Source organism: Corapipo altera, unplaced genomic scaffold, assembly GCF_003945725.1.
Source record: "Corapipo altera isolate COAL_440 unplaced genomic scaffold, ASM394572v1 56, whole genome shotgun sequence".
Taxonomy (NCBI): Eukaryota; Metazoa; Chordata; class Aves; order Passeriformes; family Pipridae; genus Corapipo; species Corapipo altera.
This window is the reverse complement of record NW_020884896.1, coordinates 9,913,847-9,919,735: the sequence shown is the minus strand read 5'-3', so window position 1 is coordinate 9,919,735 and position 5,889 is coordinate 9,913,847.

Genomic DNA, 5,889 nt, shown 5'->3' with positions numbered 1-5,889 from the left:
GTATGCTTTTGCTGGATCATTTAGTATTGTTTTGGTCAAATGATCACCCATAATTTTTGATATCTAGCACTACACTACAATTGTTGGCTGGATCTGTGGGCTCCAACAAGGATATTTTTCTGCAGTTCCAAATGCAAGACACACATAAGTGGGAGTGGGAAAAATGCTGTTGTTTGGGAAACACACTGTGGGAAAATTGCTCAAGATGATTTGAATGTCAGAATTGGAATGTAACAAGTGGTGCAGCCAGATTAGTGGAAAGAGAAGGCCAAAAGCTAAAAACTGCTTTTTGTCAGGGTTCTCAGTTAATTTGAAACAAAATTTATAGTTTACTTTTTGTTGATTGTGTTCATAGATAAAATTTCAGTTACATAAAGTTAATTTTCTATGTGTATGGTAAGCTAAAGTCTGGAGAACTTTTATTTTTTAGTGAGAACGACCTACAAAAAGGAAATATATCTAGACATCTATGGGGAAGTTTAGTTCCCATGTGCTTTTTGCAAAGCCCAAATCAGCAAATCCGTTTGGTTTGCTTGAGTAAACTGGGGGGCAGGGAGTGTTGCTCTTTGGAGATGTCTCTCTGTTCAACTACAGAAGAGATAATCACGTATGGGATTGGCAAATACTGGGAGTGTAAAGCCTTCATTAGAATACATGGCACTCTGCATCAGGATCATTGCATCAGATCAGAAGAGATGCCCAGACACTTTCCTAACTCTCCCAGAGTTTTTACAAAAGACATCTCCAAAATTCTGAGAAAATTCCCCACCTAGCAGGTCTTGTGTCTTTCATGTCAAAGGCATTAAGACTCCTCCAGTGTCCCACACAGCAATGCCTTGATTACAGTCCCAAATACCCGAAAACGAGGGGAGGGGTGGGATGGGGTATCATGTGATTCAACACCTGCGTCATATAATCTGTTGCAAAGATTCTTGTGCACTGGCTGAAAGAGCTATCTGTGATCCCAACTTCTAATATCTATGGTGCTTTCAATTACAAGATGTGACAAGTCCTTCTAAAGCCAACAGCTGCACAATTGAGCAAACCTGAGCAGTGAAAACTGCCTCCTTTTGAGACACTGATGAAAGACTTGCCTACCACGTCATATTAATTAGGGGTTGTGTTATTCTAGAACAACTGGCAATCCCTGAAGGATGAGTCAGAGCAAATTTGGTAAGATCACGATTTTGTGATTTTTCTATGGGATGCCATTTTTTCAAAATAGTCCATAATGTCCTTAGCTCTCAGATTTCTTTATTTCTATGCCTTGGTTTCTTGTTTGGAGGGGTAGAAAGCAGTTCTGGATTCCTGGAGAGGGAGGTAGAGTAGAAAGTCTTTGTTTTCCGTGGGAAAGTTGTCAACAAGTAGAAGTTCATTGGGTTGACATAAAATAAAGTCATTAGTGAAACCTGAAATATCTGTAAATGCAAAACTAGATTGAACAACAGACTCCTCCACACATACTGATTTTTAATGATTTATGAATGGATAATACCACTGTTAATACAATAGTATTTAGAGCCTATACAGTAAATTAGTTCTTTCATCTGTTGTTTTTCAAATAAAATCAGCTCTTAGGTAAAATGTCAGCCCTCAACAAAGAAAAGCAGAGAACTGAAATAACCATCCTGAAAACATGTACCCCTGCTCACAGCAGGCACAGGAAAGCTTGCATTGTTATGGCAGATAATTGCTCAAGGCCTGAGTATGGGAGAATCTTGTTCCACATTCTGTCATTCAGTATTCCTAAATTAAAAATGCTGGCAAATTCCTTTCGATAGTTAGGATTTTCTGATTTGTAGGAAATACAAGTATGTGTGTAATTTCTTGATAGATAAATGGCGAAAAGGTAAAAGTTAGTTATACTGGTTTTAACCCAGTTAGTTATACTGGTTCTTTCTCTTGGAACAAAAGCTTTTTTTGTACTATTGTGACTAACAAGTTCAAGGGAAAAGCCAGGAGCAGCTTGGGCTGAAATGCCCTTATCTTTTCAAAATTATAGAGATACGATATGCTGTATTACATAGCAGAGAGTCACTGTACTCTTAATGAATTTTGCATTTGTTCTCAAGATAAGGGAATGAAATAGAAGAGAAAAAAATCATTTGTCTTGAAACGCAATATAAAGTATAAACCATTTCTACACACAATCTTATCAGTCCATTTCATGGCCACTTGACACTCTCAGATGCTCTTAATATATTGTATACCAAAGGCAATACTGCTGACATTGAGTTCTGCCACTGCATATTCATTATTGTTCATAGTCATGTGAGGTCAAGTTCGGTCATTGCAAACAAAGAACCTTTGTCTGGATCTTTACTCCCTCCTTGCACAGTTTTTGGTTTCCTAACTTTTGTAGCATTCTCTGGGCTGAAAGTTTCTTTTTAAAGAGGATGCTGTGTACTCTTTTGTAAACATGTCTCCATTACTAAAAGTGACATCATGGGAATCACTGGACATGAGCTTGGGGAACAGAGCCAGAGTTGAGGCAATGCAAAAAGAAGTCCCCTTGTCCCTCCCCCCCCCCTCCTCCCCATAGCACTGTCTAGCAAACAGGTACTTTGTTGAACTCTGTTGGAAGCTTCATGAGGAATTTAAAAATAGGAAGGACTAAGAAAAAAAGGGTCCTGGCAGCTCTTTCTCATCTGCAGGCTGCTATGCACAAATGTGGTCAGAAGCTTATTCACACAAAGCCAGGGTTCTGCTCATTTGCCATCATATGCAAATTACCTCCCTGGACTCACTGGCACGGTAAACACTTCGGTTTAAGAAGTTTAAAAAGATGGATTGCAAAACTCAGGCATGCTCCCACTCCTACTGAGATCAGTGGGAAGCCTCCTATTGACTTCAGTGGAAGCAGGATAGAGTGTCCATTTTCTGGAAGCGAAACCCAGCGGTATTTGAGCTTTTTGGAGCACATGCAGCTCTGAAAGTCTGTTCCTTTGAGGCACTCCAAAATTTTTCCCATTTGCTTGATTCCATGGCAACACAACATCACCACCAAGCTTTCAGTACTGAAATGAGATTTTACTACTAAGCCTGAGGATTTATACAAGTGTAAAAAGATCTTGCTAAGCTGCAATTTCCATTAGACTAATTCACGATCCTTTTCGAATGAGTGGCAAAATTATCTCTGGATTTATTTTACAATAAGAAAAGAATTTTCTAAGGTTGGAAAAACAAGAAAACTGCTTTACAATCATAGTGGAAACCTTTTTTTTATTATTACTACATAGAATCATTACGAGTAAAACACTGTATCTATTTATTGCTCTGTTCAAAACAGTCTAGAGAATAGCCTAAGTAGTTTTCTCATAAATAATAACAAAATCAAACTCTAGAGGCTGCATAAAATTATGATAAAGCCATTTTGAGGCTTTTCTTCTGATTTTTGTATTGCTTATATCACAGAAATAACTGGTTTGCAACCAGAAGAAATATACCAGTGTGCAAGGAAAAGACATGCTAAAAGCTCCATATTAGATTGTGAATGTGCTATACTAATTTTTATAGAGGGAAACAAAGCAGACAAGCTTGGTTTACACTCAGTGAATGAGAGTTTGCTGTGAGTTACATTATAGCACATTGAAACCTAGTGCACTCATTTTTGAAATGAGTTACATTATAGCACATTGAAACCTAGTGCACCCTATTTTTATGTGTGGAAGGGGAAAAAAAATCAAAATGATTCCATACCTGGAGAGGGTTAAGTTGTCAGTAAGCAGTCTTGAGGGTCTTCTATAAAAAGTATCTACTAAGAAGTTCCCAAATAACAATACAAAATCAAAGGAACTATTAAATTATTAGACAACATTAATAAGAATTTTAACTGCTTTATGTTTCCTGCATTTGCTTAGACTCTAGATATAACTGTTTGTTACCATCTGTTATAATCAGTTTTCATGTAATCCAGCTGTTGAATCATACCCTCCAATGTGATTTCTGACATTATTCAGGCTCTGACTTCCCATATTGCACACAGATAGACCCATGCTGGAAGCAATTATCAGGATGTGGGCTGCAGTGTTATACTGGGACTTTGACTACTTCTGTGATCTGCTCCTTATGCCAAGAGACTTACAGGAATATGTGATGTAACACTTGATCTCACTTTTCAGAGAGGAGTTCAGAGCTTCCCCTTCTGTTGCTTCCAGGAGGCTTGACACCTAGGTCAAACACCATGCAATCCTGAGTGTGGGATGTGGCCCTGCTCTGGGTCACAGAATTGGAGACAGGCGTTTCCTTCTCTGGCCTCCACCAGGGCAATGAGATGGTCATTGTGCAAGCAAAGCTGAGATGAGGATGTAATAACTGAGATCACAGATCTGACAGTAGCACTGTGACTCTGTCAGTGAAACCCTTATGTATTATTTTTCATACAGAGAGACTCCTGGTTTGCCTCTGATTAGTGAAGCAGCTACAAACCCTCTTAGCTGAAGCAGACCCAGCTGAAAGCAAAATCTGCCCCCTCTGTCCTGGCTGATCTTCAACAAATCACTTCAAGAAAAAGTTGATATCAAGTCAAAAGCTTTGTTATAAAGCTGGACAGTTATGGGCTTGTATTTCAAAGTGGCCAGAGATTCTAGCTACGTTCCTTCTCAAGACCAAAAGTTTTAAGCAGGTGTTTGGTACAATTTCACCACCTCTCCTTCACCTTCTCAAGAATTTCAAATTTGAAATTCTTGGTCCAGATTATGAGAAAACTGGATGAAAACTTTAGTATGTGAATGTGCTCTAAGAAGTACCATTAGAGATTGTCCTTTCTTTATACAAAATGTGACACCCTAGAAAACAGCGCTTTGCAATACACAAACGCTGCACTGCTTATTACACAGAAATACAAACTTTATGTGAGTTGCACGTTTCACTATCTCACATCTTATCATATTTTTATTTGAAAAGTAGGTCTCTTTGCAAGTCCACTTTGTGAAGAGTATAATTTCTTGCTAAAGGGGGAAAATTCAGACTCAAAGTCCCTTCTGAGCCATAAAATGCAGAATGCTCTGTAAACTATCTGCTGTAATACTCCAGTAGTACTCTCTGAAGCCACTCAGTGGTGGGGAGTAGGGCAACTCACGTGTGCATATAGCAGTTGGTTTTTTGTCTATAACTTCTTATGGATCTTCTTTAATGTATGAAAGTAATTTGTAATTCTTACTTAACAATTCTTATTTGTGATACACTGAAAATGACATCTAGAAGGAAGACCTTTAGGAGAATACCTCCTTGGGTTACTTAGGTTTCTAATTAGAGTATTTGCATTAGCATAAAGCGATGTCTTGTATCTTGCCACTTTATTCCTGTGTTGCACTGCAAACAGATATTCAAAGAAAAAATGTAGGCACTGGTTGGTCTGTAACTCAAGCCACAAAGAACCTGTCTTTAAATAGCCCAAGAATGCCAAAGCCAAAGGATACTCTCGCCTATGTGTAGCAATCTCAATCAACATTTACTTTTGCGCTCAGTAAAAGGCAAACTGGCACTGCCGCAAGGCCGGGAGGGCAGATCGATACCTGTCCCGAAATTTCTGCAATTGTTCTCAACGGCTACTCTTGGGTTGCCGTAAACCCATTAAAACACCACTTAAACACCATTTCACATCGCTTTTCCAGCGTTTTCCTGTTTTAGCAGCTCAGATTTGAGGGCAAAGCAGCCGCGAGTCGCGGCTCTCGCCGGGCGCGGGGGCGGTGGCAGCGGCTGTCGGACGATGCGGCGGCTGCCCCAGAGCCGGGGCCGCAGCGGGCAGGCGGGGCGCGGGCACCGCAGCGGCCGTGCGGGGGTGCAGAGGTGTAAAGGTGCCGCGGCGGAGCGGGCGGGCAGCGGCGGGGCCCTGCGGCCGGCGGGGCTCGGCACGGGCGCTCAGGAAGTCGCGTCAGGCGCGGCGCC